Genomic DNA, 16,397 nt, shown 5'->3' on the forward strand with positions numbered 1-16,397 from the left:
CAGAACACAGAGGACTTTTAGGGCAGTGAAACTATTCTGTATGACACTATAATGATGGACACGTGACATTATACACTTGTCAAAACCCACAGAAAGTAGACGAAGAGCGAACCCGCATGTAACTATGGACTGTGGGGGATGACGGTGTGCCAGCGCAGGTTCATCGATTGTTGGAAATGTCCCGCTCTAGTGGGGATGATGTTGACGGTGGGGGAGGCCGTGCATGTGTGGGGGCCGGGGCTATATGGGAAATCTCTGTACCTCCCACTCAGATTTGCTGTTAACCTAAAATGGCTCAAAAGAATAAAGTCTATTTTAAAAAACACATCAAAATGTTAACAGAAGTTATCTCCGGGTTGTGGGCTTGCCTGATGTTAATTTTTTGAGTTGTATGTGTGTAGTATGAGTAAATTTATTAAATCAAAGGGTGTCTGTTTAAACTGAACTGGCTAAGATAATTTAGAAAAGACTTTGATTTGCAAGTATGCCAAATCTTGATTCGCGAGTCTGACTGATAAAGATCAGTGGTCAGAGAGGCCACATAAGCGTCTCCCAGAACAAGCAAAATGTTATTCTCAGCAAGTGACATTAGTGAGACTCCACACATTATGGCTCAGACAGGCTACCTGAGGACGAGGACCACATTATGAGACGGCTCATAAGCAGACGGGCGGACTTAGCGGCAATCCAGTTCCACCCCAAGGAGCTGTAACCAGTGTACAGTTTCAGAGAGCAAGAAAGGAATGTGATTAGAACTTAGAAACCTAAAATCAGGTCCTCCGTTCCCTGCCCTGCCTTATGGAGGCTGTGGGAATGAAAAGGGGTTCTGTCCTGACCGGAGAGGGGTGGCTAGGAAAACACAAACTGGCGCTGGCCTCTCTCCACGTCTGGCTGCCTACCTGGAAATAACGTGTTCATGTTATGCCCATTTTCATAGATGCTTTTCTATAAGTTCATACACTGAAATTCTGCTTCCTGTATCTGCTTCCTTAGCCATTCAACTAATTCTGCAGATATTTATGAAGAGCCTACTATGTGCCCGGTGAGGGAAAGAGAAATCACGGACAACTAGGTTCCGGGGCCGAGCGACTGGGGGTGGTGGTCCATGACAGAGACAGGAAGACCCGGGAGGAAGTCACCTTTGTACTGGGAGTGGCGAGACAAGGTGTCTGCTCTGGAGGCGCGAAATGTAAAACGCCAGCGGATGTGGGCGGGTGTAGGAGCCTGGAGCTCGGGGCAGAGGACGGGGAAGGAAAGAGAGCTCCTAGGAGCTCAGGGCACATTTGTTCCCCAAGCTTGCTCAGATTTCGGTTCACCATCAGTATTGAAGTTCTGAACCCCAAAGGCTGAGGACCCGACCCCGACCTGTGACGACCCTTCCCTGAGGACGGGGTTCGTCCCCTCCGGAGTTCTGCTCTCTGGATGAGTTAGAAGTGATAAACTTAGAGAGAAACAGCAGAGGGCGCTGTGAAGCTAAACCGCTCCTACAGCCCAGGACCGTTTGTGATGTACACACTGGGTCAACTCCAGCTTACAAGGTATTAAAATAATTGGGAAAGGGTCTGTACCATATCTTGGCTTGTAACCTAAAATAAACCATTATCTGTAATATTTTACCTTGAAAAAGCACTAACTTTGTCCTGAAGTGCAAATAATACAATTAACAAATATTAAAGACCAAATTGATGATTTACATGATGTAGTTTATCTTGTAAGACTTCTTTAAATTCACGATGGTGAGCAAAGAGCTGGTATTTCAGGCAGGATATATTTTATCCCTAACTACATGCAGAGTAAAATTCTGATCAGGTATTCTCGAGCAAGAGCAAAGACTAAAATATGAAGACTAATTGCAGTAAACGTGTTCATCAGCACGTGATATTAGTAACTCTCCCCTCCCAACCTGCTGTGAAGTAGTTCCGACCAGAGGAGTTACTCACAGGGCTCAAACGACATTAAAGCAAAGGGAAACAAACGACAAAATAGTAAATATGTGTGCAATTCAAAATTTAAAAATAAATTTATGTCTTAGGGTATAAATGTCATCTATAAAGATCTATGTCTTTCTGGCATTAGGAAGGTAGCTAACACGTCTAGGATTTTTTTTCTCTCCAAACAGGACAGCTGTTTAAAATACATGAACGTAGGTTAGCATAGTCCTTTAACTTTGCGAAGTTAGGGTAGAAGATGATGATGAAGTTGTAAGGCAAATATAAGGATGAAAATTGGAAAATATGACTTTATACATCCTTCTTTGTAAATTGACTGGAAGCAGAGTTTCACTCCCTGAAATGTCAATGAAAACATTAATTCACCTTCAACGGGTCTCCCCTCAAATACCAACAGCTTTCAGTTTTGAGACAAAATCATAGTAGAATAAAAAATATTCAGTATTCTAAAAAAATAAATAAATAAAAAAATAAATTTATGTCTTCATTCACTTTGCAGCTTTCCATAGGATAAACGAGAGAGCCTGCTGGTGTTTATGAAACCCGTAGCACAGAGCCTGGCACACAGCAAGCACTCAGTCAATGCTAGTTTCTTTCTTCCTTTGCTCCCTTTATTGAATTCTCTTCTCAATTTGCTTCCTATGAAAACATTGTTTGCCACATAGATTAGTAACATTAAATATCATTCTCTGTTATTGATTTGGGATGTCAAGAAAGCAAAAGATAAAACGCAGGGGCCCACGGCAGATAGAAAGTAAACTTACAACAGAGAAATCCTTCTGTGGGTTTGTTGTTGCTGTTTGTTTTCGATAATGCGCAATCCTAGAAATTTACAAAGATCATTTTACGTGGGCAATGTCCTGCTTTCAGAGCCAGTTTGCTCAGGCATAGATCAACTCAGAGACTGACTGTCGCCTTGCTATTGAATTAAAGCTATATTTTTGACAAGTATGGCAGCCACAGCATCACTTAAATCACCCAATAATCCACTGTGTCTCTTTATGCTAATAAATAAAACATCCTTTGTTAAATATTTCCTAGTAAGCAATAATAGACCTGTAATCGCCATCCCTATATGTTACAAAGTAAAATGATATAACGGTAATCAAATCAAATCAAATCATGTCTAGGACTTTTATAGACAACTAATAGCTGTGATTGCAAAGTGCACATCGGATACCAATTGAAGGGTACTTTTCTCTTTAACATAATGTACTATGCATATTTCACTAACTGTCTCATGATATCAAGTGAATTTAACAAGATGATTATGTAGGTCAAATTACTTAGTAAGTTCTTTTAAGAATGGCTTTTAGACCTATTATGACTTTTAATGGTGCAATTTGTTAAATGATTGGAATTTCTAGAATCCTGCCTGCAAGTGCCTGTCAGAGACACTTGCTCTGCCCTGCTGATCTATTTTTAAAACCTACTTCTTGCTTGTGGCCATTGAAACAAAAACGACCACCGAAGAGCGACTTCTGGCGGCTCGTTCCTCATTTTCAATTATTTAAATTACTTCCTTATTGCCAAATTATAATTTGAATATTCTTTCCAATACCCTCTGACCAAATTTCCTTCAACTCTATATAAAGATGTCCTGAGAGTTCTTTTTTCCCCCCAAATATTAAATGTGACCCTACTTAATTTATCTCAGGAACTATAGACAAAGTAGATATTACCAAAATTTGAACTTTTTAAAATGTTGAGTTGGTTCTTTTATTGTACATCTGCGATGGTAAATCTAGAGGGAAAACTAATGAAATATGATTGAAATAGTCTTTGCACTTGGAGTCCTGTCTTTGTCTAGGTTGCCTTTCAGAATTTGTAGGTATTTTGATTTTACTCAGTTTATGAAAGCCTACTATTCAAGCTAAGCTTTTTAAAATTGACCACTGAAAATCACATAGTAATCTCTTTTTTTCCTAACTGTAAAAACCGTTTTATAAGGTAACTTGAAAATACCTTAATGTAATGGTCTTAAAAGTCAACATCCTTTTAAAACTAATTTTATGTCTCTGGTTTCTACACACCTTACACTGAAATTCCTCTAAAACTCCAAATAGCCTTAAAATCTCACCAGCTGCCTGGTAAGTCTGATCAATAACAGAAGCCTCCACATTCCAAAGTTTGACATTCTTTTTACTGTAGAGCAGAGAGCATTCTGGGGCAGGAGTTCCAGATGCAGCTGGAAGATGGTGGTTCCGTTCTTTCTCTACCCCTGGACTCACTGGATGACCCAGGATGAGAGTCCCTTGGCCTCTCGGAGCCCATGGTCACAGCTCAGAAATGAGGCTAACAACTCTTGAATCCTGCTCCTTGGGGTCATTACAAGGCTTAATGAGCTCACCATGCACATTCTCATTTTCTCTTTCTTGTCTTCAGTGAGTTCTAGGTAGGGGGCAGAATAGAAACAGAATATGGAAGTCTGCTTCTGTGTCTGGGTAAAAGTCACTATAGAACAATGTTATTTAATTTTTCTACTTCTTTCAGTTCAATGGATGTAACATTCACAATCCTCTCTAAGCCCATCAACCACAAAAACTTAATTAGATATTATATCTCCTTGGTTTAAAATAGTATTTAATTTTACATAATGTGTTCAGCCAAAATATTAGGATTCCCTAAACAGAAATGTTCCCTCTATTTTTTTCCCTCGGGCTTTTATTTCAATTTTTTTTTTTTGTAGCTTTTAAAAAAATTATTCTCCTTAAAGTATGATTTCGGCAGTTTCCCTCTGCGTAGCATCGCTAACTCCCCCGCTACCACTACCTAATTGAAGATGTAATCCCCGCTCAGTGACTCCGCAGCCTCCCAGATACCAAGGGCGGCAACAAGTAAATATTAACATTCCCGTTAAATGCGCGCTCCCTCTTATTCCTTTCCCCCCACAAATTGTCTTCCGGCTCCTCTGAGTGTCATCCAAAGTGAGATTGTATTAACTGTGCCTTATGTGGGGCTTGGAGCGCTGGAGTTGAAATTAATGGGCAAATATCTTTTCCACTTACAGAGTAAATGAACACTCGATCTTTGGGCCGTACCCAGGTGTTACAGAGAGAGGCACAGGCAGAGGAGGCTTGTCCAGAGGAGAATGCCGCACTCCGGGCCGAATTCAGGCCCTTGCTTTGCTGGGTGGACAAAAACTAAAATTAAAGCAAATTTTGAAATTAACAAATAACCCTCAGAACACCACAGCTTGGGGCTGTGTTAAGTCTGGCTGATACCACGCTCCTGAGGATCTCTCCAAAATTTTTTGGCGCTGTCTTTCAATCCCTGGGACTCCTGGTATTGGTCAGTTTACTTCTCTGTTCCAAGACACCTCAGTTCCATCTGTGGGGTGAACACTGGGGCCGATGGGGCAGGACACCCCAGGCTGTGTGGGGGATACGTGGCCTCCAACCCAAATAACTGGAAACAGGGCCAAATTCAGGTGGAAACTTCTGAGCAGCAGAGAGTAGTTGGTTTTCCTTCCTTACAGTGACATTGATGGCTCCCCAAAGAAGCGTTTGTTTCCCAAGTGACAGCAGAGGGCACTAGAGCCTACCACACGGCCAGGGAGACTGCCTCTTACCACCCTCTCACCACCAATGTGTAGCCTACCAAGGTTAGGAACATCTCGGTTTGTAAAAAGAAACAGATTTCTTCCCCCTGATCATTTTGTTTGTGTAATATGGTGCCATGAGGAAGCCTTGCTGTGGGGACACCCTGCTTGTATTCTGATTTGTATGGAGATGTCTCCAGTGCGCATGTCCCCATTAGCATCGACACATTTGTGTACATCGATGCACATGTATCATTTTTTAATCAAAACTAGAAGGAAAAATTATTACATAATGACAACCTCAATCCTACTGAGGGCCCTGTCCCGGTGATCCTAAGGGACTGTGTGAACATCTGCTCAGCATCAGTCCCCTACCAAGAAATTATTCTTATGCTCATTTGAAAGACAGGTAAACTAACGGTCAGATGGCAGAGACTACTTGCTGCAGGTGACAGACCCAGTCTCCATCAGCGAAATGAGAAAGCTTGGGAGCGCAGTTAGCAAAGGCTTTCTGTCAGACAAGCATCATTTGTTATTCCAAACCGCATTTAGGGCTGACATTCGTTATGAAGGCCAAAAATCGTGGCTAAAAGGCCGCTTCTTTCCTGAAGCACCTGGGAAGCTTCCAGGCCATTAACTGTGCTCAGTGGCAGCTCCAGCTTATTCCGAAAGCATTTGCTACGGAGGAAGTGAGTCAGATCGCTTCCTGGCCCATCAAAGTGTGCAAGATGGATCTAGTTGTGTCCCGAGGATGGAAATTCTATCTCTTTCAGAGGGACGATCTCAGGGCTCCGAAGGGGACGGTCTGACCTGGGGTTCCCTCTTATAGAAGAGTCCAGAAAGCATTAATTTTAGCATTAAGGCTCTTTGCTGCCTGCTTCGTTTGTTTCTCCTTTGCATTCCACTGAGGGACTCAGATACCAACATTTTGCAAACTCAGGTTTATAAGATATATAACTGTTTCTCTGCCAGGCAACTCTGTTTCTTTCACGAGCACCGTTCTGCTACACGGCAGAAGGTTCATCTCAGGCAAGTCACAGTTTCCCTGGGTTGTTCTCAGTTCTGGGTGGCGGCAGGTCATTGAGGCAAGCCAGACACTTGTCTGGGATGACGACCATCATCTAACCTCGGTCCTGGGCCTGTGAAGGACGCTGCTACACTGTCATTCTCAACCACAAGGCCCCTCCAGATATCTCTCTGAGCTCTTCCAGAATCCCCCCTCCTGGGGCACCTGGGAGTCATCTTACACAGTTCCTGTGCCCTCCGGGGTGCAGGACACTCTGGCAGGTGGTCGCAGGCCCATCTGTCTAACTACACAGCCATTCCTGCGCAGGGCTGTGCTTCCTCCGTACTGTGAGTGGGAGGCTTCCCACAGGCTTCCCTTGGGACATACCTCTCCCAGCAATCTGGGGTTTTTGCTGCTCCCTTACTCTCCACTTTCGTTAGCTCCCTTCTCCAGCCTGAAAAGCTTCAGCCAGTTTCACTCTGTATGACTCATTATCTCTCCTCCCAGATCTACCGCTCAGGCCCGGGGCCCCTCAGAGCTTGGGCTTTGAAACTCAAAAGATTCTTCTCATCCTTCTACTGTGACATCCCTTCCCCAAGGCAAGAATGCCATCTGGTCTTGTTGGCTGAATGAGGGAGGGGGTGGGAGTAGGGCAGTGTATAAGGAATCACAGGGTGGAAAAAACATCCATTGAAAATCCAAAATATTACCTTAGCCCATATACAATAAAATCCACTATAAATTAAATGTAAATAGAGAATCAGGGACAAAGAACATGTAATAGAAGTAGAAAATCAAGTCCAGAGGAAAGAAAAGCATTTAACCTACAACAGTCATGGCTTATACAACATATCATTGAGCTTAGAATTTGTCTCTGAGCTTCCTGGCAGCCAAAGGGAAAAAGGAAAGGAGACACAGTCCCTTTATATATTCTTTTTTTTTAAAGATTGGCACCTGAGCTAACAACTGTTGCCAGTCTTCTTTTTTTCCCCCTCCTTCTTCTCCCCAAAGCCCTCCAGTACATAGTTGTATATTCTAGTTGTAGGTCCTTCTGGCTCTGTTATGTGGGATGCTGCTTCAGCATGGCCTGATGAGCGGTGCCATGTCCGCGCCCAGGATCCGAACCGGCGAAACCCTGGGCTGCCAAAGTGGAGCACACAAACTTAACCACTCGGCCATGAGGCCAGCCCCTATGTTCTTATTTTTAAAATAGAGAAAAAACACAAATTCATCAAGAGAAATAAAGAGATTTTCTTTTGCTCCCAATTTCAAAAAAATTGTCACTTGGGACCTTAAAATGGCAGCCCCAGGGGGAAGATGAGGGAGTGGCAGCACTCCAGAAATCAGCTGCAGGCTTTTCAGTAGTCCTGGTCACTCCAGACCAGCAGCTGGAAGTCAGAGCAGAAGGCTGCTTGTCTGGCTTGCATCCTATTAGCTAACTTGCTTGCTTGCTTTCTCTCTTCCTTTTTTTTTTTTTTAACATGTTTAAGTATTAAATGTTTGGAATTGATTTAAAAAATACACACAAAGGAAAAGAGAAAATTCAAATAGCAAAAAAAGAATGTAAGTAGTGAAAACTCCCTCACCCTCCATCCCTCTCTCTCATTCCCCACTCCCCTCCCTGTGGCAGTCTTGGTGCTCGCGCCTTCATCCGTCCTCCCAGATTTGCTCTGTGCACACGTTAAGAATATTTAGCCCTTCTCATCTTTTTTATACACCTGTAGGTTCCTCCGTCCGCCATTCTGCACCTTGCTTTTTCACTTTGCAGCTGATCTGGAGATTGTTTGCATATCAGTCCATCTTTCTAAGGGTTGCACAGTATTCCACCACTGAGTTCATTCTGTATGTCCTTGAGTCTGTCCCCTACTGATATTCATTCAAGTTATTTACAATCGGTTGCTTTTTTAAATGGTGTTGTAGTGAATTACCTCGTATGTACTTCTTTGAGCAAACATAGACATATAGCTATTGGATAAAAACCTGTTCATGGAATCATTCAGTTAAAAGGAATGGGCATTTTAAACTAGGAAAGATATTGTCGAATTCTACTACAAAAAGGTTGGACAATTAACACCCACCAACAATGTCTGAGAGTGCCTGTTTCTCCCACTCTTGCCGACATAGTGTATCATCAAAATTTTTTGTCTTGGCCAATTGGATAATATTCTCCTTCTTGACTGTCGGCACCATCCTATTTACAGAGGAGGAAAATTGGGTGGGGGAATGCGCAATAGTAAGAGTCATCTGAGTTATGCAGACAGGACCAGCTACATAATTTGCAGGCCCATCACAAAATTAAAATGTGGAGCCTCCTGTTTAAAAATTATTGAGAATTCCAAGATGGCGACAGCAGAGTGTTAAACCAAGTGCAGAACACTTCTGAGTGGGGGTGACTGCGTGCCCATGAAGCTGGCCCTGCCTTCAGGATAGAACAGAACAATGGACTATCAAGTAATCGTTAAAAATGACAAGCCTGAGACGTCCATCCGGACAGGAAAACATACGTGAGGAAGGAAATATCAAACTGCTTTTGCACACAGCCTGTAGCTTCATGGGTATGGAGATGCTTGAGTTAAGAGACCAGATGTGTGTTGTCTGGCATCTCAGGAAATAGAGCCTGTGCATTAGGAATGGATAGGTAAAGCATATGAACTTGCCCTCATTTGAGGTGGTTCTGTGTAGCTAACCCCACCTTGCTGTGTTCAGGTTTCCCCAAAGCAGACTCTGAGACAAGGATTTGCAAGTAGTTACTTGGCATTGATCCCAGGAGGCAACGGCAAGAGAGTAGGAAGGGGAGACAGGAAGAGAAGCCAATAAAAAGTGTGTTTTCAAGCTAGTTCCCACTGTGAGCAGCTGGAGTGTTTCTGGGGACCTCTAGGAGATGTGAGAATGTGCCTCTGCCCCCGAGGCCAGGCAGCTGGAGTATTAACCGGCCAGCTCCCCACCCATCACTGGGTGAGGGCAACAAGCAATGCCTCCCTGCCTGGAGGGAACAGAGCACAGCTCCCATGGCAGGGAAAAGCCTCAGGCTGAACAGCACAGTGTGGACTCCAAGAAGGATACTGCAACAGAGCTGTTGGCGTCCCCAGGCCACGTCCAGTCCCCTGGTACTCACTTCCCTGCTCCCACAACTATAGTCACTTGAAAAGGTCAGGACCATGGATACAAATAAGCTCACACAGATGGCAGCACCCACGTCAGCAATGATACAAGGTGCAGTGTCAGAAGTCATCAGAGTAAGCCTCCTCTGGCTAGGTTTGCTCCAAAAGCTAAGTTTATGGGAATACAGTTGGCACTGCCTATGAATGGAAGACTCAGGACGTGCCCACTGCTGGCTGAGGGCAGTGGGTGCCTGCGCTGGGGGAGCCTGGACGCAGGAGCCGAGAGGAGAGGAGCAGCCTGAGCACTTGGGGAATCCAGGAGTCTCTGCCAGGTTTCTTGTGCAATATTTTGCAAATAGGCTGTATATTACACATGAGTTGGTAGGTGCAGCCATGAGGATGTCCCCCTATGTAAGGGTCTCTCTAAGTTGAGACAAAACGTTTGTCTCCCACCAGCTTAAAGCACCTGCTTCTCAGAGAGGTAGTCAACTGGCCTCTGGATGAGTGATCCGCCCCAAAATGGCCTTTCCATCCCTCCCATAGCACCTGCAGGCTCATCCAGGGCATGTGTGTCATCCGGCTACTGGCTCCTACAAGTCCCCAAAAGCCCACTTTTGGGGGAGAGCAAGAAACTCTTTGGCTTTTTCCTTAAAGGAAGTATTGGATGCTGGAATTTGATTTAAATGGGGATTTTTTTTTATTGGAAAAATCTTCCTAGGGGAACGTTTGAGCATTGAGCACGTTCTAAATGAATGAATCATTATTTGATTAATCATTATTTGATGAATCATTATTTGATTCATTTAGATGAGGACTTGGTGCTATTCAAGAATGGGTCCCCTTCTCCAGAGTTGACCAGTGGCGCCTTCCCTCATGTCCATCCCCTCTGAGTTGCCTGTCGCCGTCTCTCTAGAGTCAGCTGGCGGCATCGAAGCCAAGACCGTATGCAGGAGGCCAGAGGGAGACAGACAGAGAGAACAGCGGGGCAGGCGGGCACACGCATCTGTGGTCTCGGGTATTTCTGCCAGAACCGACACGCTGCCGCCTTTTTTTTTCCTTGACAAGAGTCTGCTTGGAAATGAACGCACCCAGACTGGCCTGTGGCTCTCTCCCTCCCTTGTTCACAGGTCTCCATGTTCAGGAGGGCTCGGGGACAAACTCCCCAGGGCCTGCCCACCCTTGGCTCTCGAGCTCAGGTGTCTGTGCCCTGGGTAGGCTGCGCTGCAGGTGCATTTGCGGAACGGCCAATTCCCCCTCCAGATAATAGCCATCCCGGTATTCAGTGATCAGCTCGGAGGTGGTGGGTGGATACGCACAAAGCAGGTATTAGGGACCACGCTTCAGAGAAGTTAAGGAACTCAGCCCAGGCCACAGAGCTACCAGTTGGGGCCGCTGGGATTTGAAGCTGCTGGGTCTCATTCTCACCCTGCTTTCCCGTCAGGAGCGACAGGAGCGTGGAGGGAGATCTGGGCTGCAAATTGCCCTCTTCAGTCCCCTGGTCTCTGTCACTCAGGGCCCCCACCCTGCCCTCTCCCTCCTCAGAGCTGCCTCCCTTTGGAGGAGGTTTCTGGGACCCTCCTGGGAGCCTCTCGTTCACAGCCTGAACCTTTAGGCCTGCTTCCAGTCTCACCTCCGGACCTTTCTCCTCCGTGGCCACCAGAGGGACTCGCCTAAGTTTCAACACCCCTCCCCCCAGCACAGCCTTGCATAGAATCTTCCAGTGTCTACCACACACAGGATGGCCTGGCTCCTAGACAAAGAATTCGAACCCCAAGGAGGGGCCCCCACCCAGCCGGCTGCTCTGCCGTCATCTCATCCTCTCCCATGCTGTCCTCACGCCCCAATGCCTGTCCCACTCCCCATTTTTGGGGTGACTTCTCCACTGGGAGGCCTTTCCTTCTCCCCCCGCCCCCCGACACCAGCCCCACCTGCACCATCCACCGGGGCCCCTGAGATGAACAGTCTCTCCTCCATGTCCCTCTGCCCCCAATCCTGCACCTCCCTCCCTGCTGGTCCACATCCGTCTGCCCAACCCCTTCCAGGACAGGGAGCCTTTTATTGTAGTGTCTCCAGCACCAGCCACACAGGAGGGCCCATGGTAGATGATGAGGACGAGTTTGTTGGACCCAAAGGTGAACTGACTTCGATATTCGGATAAAGGTCACCACCCTTGGAAGCGTCCTGCTGACCCCCCACCCCTTGCCAGGGAAGGATCCGAGGGCAGGTTTTGATCAAGGAAAGGGGCAACCAGGAGATGTCACTTAGAAGGTGAAAGACTGGGAGGGCATTAGGGGTTGGAAGAAAAGACAAAGAAAACGCAACAGATTCCAAATGGTGCCAAGTACGTTTTCAGACTTCCTGCCCGAAATTGCCTTTTTGCGCCTGGCTCACCTACTGGTCTGAGGTGACCTTGGGGCCAGGCAGGGAGTTTTCCCCAGGTAATCTCCTAGGCTTTCTGTCCTTTCTGCTCTCTTGTCATCTCCACCGGAACCGGACTTGTGTCTCTCATTAGCCCCAGGCCCCGCCCTGAACACGGCACTGCCATCCATCCAGGGTGAGTAAATATAGCCCGTACTTACCACGGATCTAGGTTCACTCATTACTGGCAAAGCTATCGGTGTTGACAGGTAGGGACATTCGTTTTAATTACGGAAAGGGACCTCCTTATCAATTATTTAGAAGCCACAGAAAATAATACACTGAAAACAAGAGAGAAAAATTAGCTCTGCCTTTTGCATTGAAAATTTGACACGGGGGCTGTCACGGCACATGTACACACACCCACACACACACGCGCAGAAACACACAACCACTCACTTTGATTCTATTCTTTCAGATTCTAAGAGTGCTACCCTTTGAAAAGGGACAAAAGAGCAGAAATTAAAATGTTGGCTGTATTTGAGGAAAGCCATCGGAAAACAAACAACCTCACTCCTTGGTCTGATGCCTTTGAAACGATACTTAGTTGAAGTAACTGATACCCCTCCTGAACTCCAGGCAGTCTGCAGAGCTAGTCAAAACAAAGCGGAAGATGGAGAGAGCCACCCGAACCAGCCAGGGCTCCAGCCCTGTGGAGCGCCCGTGACTGAGATTGAAGGCTTCCTGGGGCCCGTCCTCCAGAACTGCCTCACTATAAAGGGCCCTGCGCTTTGCACACTTACCAGCCGTTTTGTCTTATGAACACTTTAGGTTCAACGTCTCCATGCTGGATTCTGAAAATGGCAGGAAAATGAAGTAAATTTTTAAATCTTTAAAAAATTGGGGATTGAGAATTTAGTGAGTTCCTTTCATTTTCAAGGCCTGGTGCTGGGCCTCGGAAGAAACACAGAGCAGGCCAAGCAAGGCTCTGCTTAGTCTGAAGTTTTGTCTTTTGACAAAACTTTAAAAAAATTTTTTTAAAATCTTGGTGTCCTATGTGTTAGAAACAACAACAACAACGACTTTGAACCATATAAACTAAAAACAGTTTTTGTGGCAGGACTGTGGGTCATTTTCTTTCCCCCTCGCTACTCTTCTGCATCTTAAACATTATTACAACTTTTGACTTATTCAAAACATATTCATTTATGTTTGAAAAATCTTTAATGTTTTGCAAATGACATCATGATACAGTAAAAAGTGGAAGGCTGCTCCCCCCCAGCATCCTTTCCTCAGCAGGGACTGAGCAAATCATTCGTCTGGTGTCTGTCCTTTCAGACTTTTGTCCCACGAGGATACAAGGTGCACCTCCATGAATGTTTTCCTACTGGGATATAATAGACATATCACTTGGCAACTAAATTGTTTCACTTAATAATGCCTTGTGGACATCTCTCCACGTCAGTGTCTATCAGTTTCCTGCATTCTTTTTGGTGATTGCCTTCCACTCCATAGTATGAATGATTTTATTTTATGTGACCCATCTCTAAATGATCGACAGACGGTCATTTCCAGTTTTCCCCTCTTGCAGCCACTGCTGTGATGAACACCCAGGTGCATGCAGCTTTGGACACTTAGGCCCTATTCCTAAAATGCCTTTAAAAAAAAGAGGTGAAATTCACATAACATAGCATTGGCAGTTTTAACGTGTACAATTCAGTGGTATTCAGTGCGTTCCCTGTGTAGTGCAACCACTACCTCTCTCTAGTTTTAAATCGTTTACAGCACCTCAGCAAAACATCCTGACCCATTAAGTCATCACTCCCAATTTGTCCCTTGCCCCGTCCTCTGTAACTGCTAATTTCTGTTCTGTCTCTATGGATTTCCTTTTTCTGGACATTTCGTATAAATAGAATCACACAACATGTAACCTTTTGCGCCTGGCTTCTTTCACTTAGCATAATGTTTTCAAGATTCATCCAAGTTGTGCTATATATGGGTCCTTCGTTCCTTTTCATGGCTGAATAATATTCCACTGTATGTATAGACTACAATTTGTTTATCCATTAGTCCGTTGAAGGACTAAAATCCCTTCTCAGAGGGAGCTGTCAAGTAGAGCGAGGAGTTCAGGCCAGCCTCACACTGGTGTTTCTTTTTCTGGAAGCAACCCAGGCCATATGCTGCATATCCTGGAGAACTTCTGTCCAAGAACTTTTTTTTTCTCTTTTAATCAACAGTAGGATAAAAGAGTCATTGGCCCTCAAGTGCCTCATGATGTGGAGTTGCTCCAACTGGAGAGAATGTCTGGATGCCTGTTTGGCTTGACATCATGAACAAAGGGTACAGGTCAATAATGGGGTTCCACTTACCCTTCCAAAGGCTTCACTTCCTGACCCACAAAGTGAGGGGAATGCTAGCTGTCAGCTGTGAAGATTGAAATAGATGTTTGTAAGCAAATGGCACATAATAGATACTCGGTAAATATCATTTGTCCTTTTCCCATTTTCATGTCGATCCGTTTTCCCCGTAGCTTTTGAGTTAAGAGAAACCCAACCTCTCGAAGTCCGGTTGCCAACTCAGACTAAAGACCACTGGTCCCCCAGGAAATGTCTCAGAGGGGCCTCAGGGTGTGCCTGTGCTCCTCTCCCACTTTGCAGAAAACTTGGGGTCTTTCAGGTTAGAATTGGCATTCTCTACACCATGTTCCAAGTTCCCCTTCCTCAGTGTGAACTCTCTACTCAGCTCTCCGACAGCCCCTTATGAAGGCAGAGCCTGTCACCTCCAGCCAGTCACCCAGATCTGCCCTCCCATTAAAGGCTGCAGCCACGGTTGGCTTCCCCTGACAGATAGAGCCCGGAGCTGTTACGATCTCTTCTGTTAGAACTTTTTAACGGTGTCATAAATCTTTTATTAACATTTGGTATTATACTAATTAAAACTGTTCTCTGTATGTATTATTAATTTCCCTAGCACTTCTTGCTGGGGTGACGGTTTTAGCCAGCTAAGCAGAATGTAGCACAGTAAATAAGAAGAAACTCATTGCCAGACAATTAGCCTTGCAGAAAAATAAGTTGGTTAATGGAAGGCATGATGATTACAAATTTTACCTAAATAAACAGGGTATCTTAATGGTAACTCTTCAAGCTAAGTAAACAGATTGGGGTGGTAATGTCCTAAGCAATACTTAAATGTAACAGTTTAATAAATTGGTAAATTACTCATTTCATCTTAGAACAAAATGGTAATACTGTAGTAATAACCTAGTATATATTCCGTAAATATGAAGCATTATCACTTTAGCTCTGTAGAAATCACCACAGTGATATGTCAGCATTGATCTAAAACTGCAGCATTTTATCTCAAGTTTATTACCCATTTTTGAGAATCGCTGAGATTTTCAGAGCATAATGGCAATAAAAGAAGAATTTAAAAAGCGCTTTAATGTGCATAAGTTAATCAGAGGTATCCTCGGGGGGGAAAGGAAATTTGGTAAAACATGAATTATAAGCATCATTTAAACTTACTTTGGACACTAGAGATAATAAATGGCACCATAATTTAGAAATAGCTTTTAACATCAATGACGGTAAGTACCACTTTACTGTTCATAAGAATTGCAGAGCAACCGTGCTGAGGCCAATTTTATTAGCCATTTTTTTCTTTATAAAAGCAATCCAGGCCTTTCCACAACTGAGGAGACAGGAACAAGAGTTACGTGCTAATATGCAAAATGCATTTAAGTTTTTTGAAATAGAGAATAATAAATTGTGCCAAAAGACAGAGTCTAGAGACAAATGAATGATCATTTAAAAAGAATAAGGCGCTCTCAGAGTTTACATATTTGGAGAAACTTGATTAAAAAAAAAAGCCAACAAATTGTTCATACATTTTCCCATCCGCTAGAGCATGCGAGTGTGCTTTCAAATCTGAGAGATGAAGCCATAAATCCCAGCGATTGGGAGATGCCGCAACAGAAATATATTTTTGTAAATTGTCGCCACTGAAGAATCATTTTTAAACTATATGAAGTGCAGGTTCAACTTTCTCTTCAGGCCGCCCAACAACCTTCCTGCAGGGAGACTCAGCTCGGACCCCGCCTTACAAGCACAGCCCTGCGGGCTGGGGTGCCGGCAGCTGCGCGGCTCAAGCCGGGCACTCAAGCTGCGGCGCGGACAGTCACCAGGACTCAGCGAACCACCTACTAAGCACCCGGCATGCTGAGCATTATGGGGCCCAGGAGAAGCTTGTCTGGTGCAGCGGGTGACCAGGTTGGCAAAACCTGGCTCATGCGGAAGAGACAAATCCGAGACATCAGCCCGGACCCTGCCCTTCAGCATTTAGTAACTCCATGTTCAAGGGCTCTTGCTTCCCCGCCCCTGCCCCCCCCCCCCCCCCCATGGATTTGAGGACAAACAAAATAAACCACCTACTTGATTTTTACG

This window comes from Equus asinus, chromosome 9 (assembly GCF_041296235.1).
Source record: "Equus asinus isolate D_3611 breed Donkey chromosome 9, EquAss-T2T_v2, whole genome shotgun sequence".
NCBI lineage: Eukaryota > Metazoa > Chordata > Mammalia > Perissodactyla > Equidae > Equus > Equus asinus.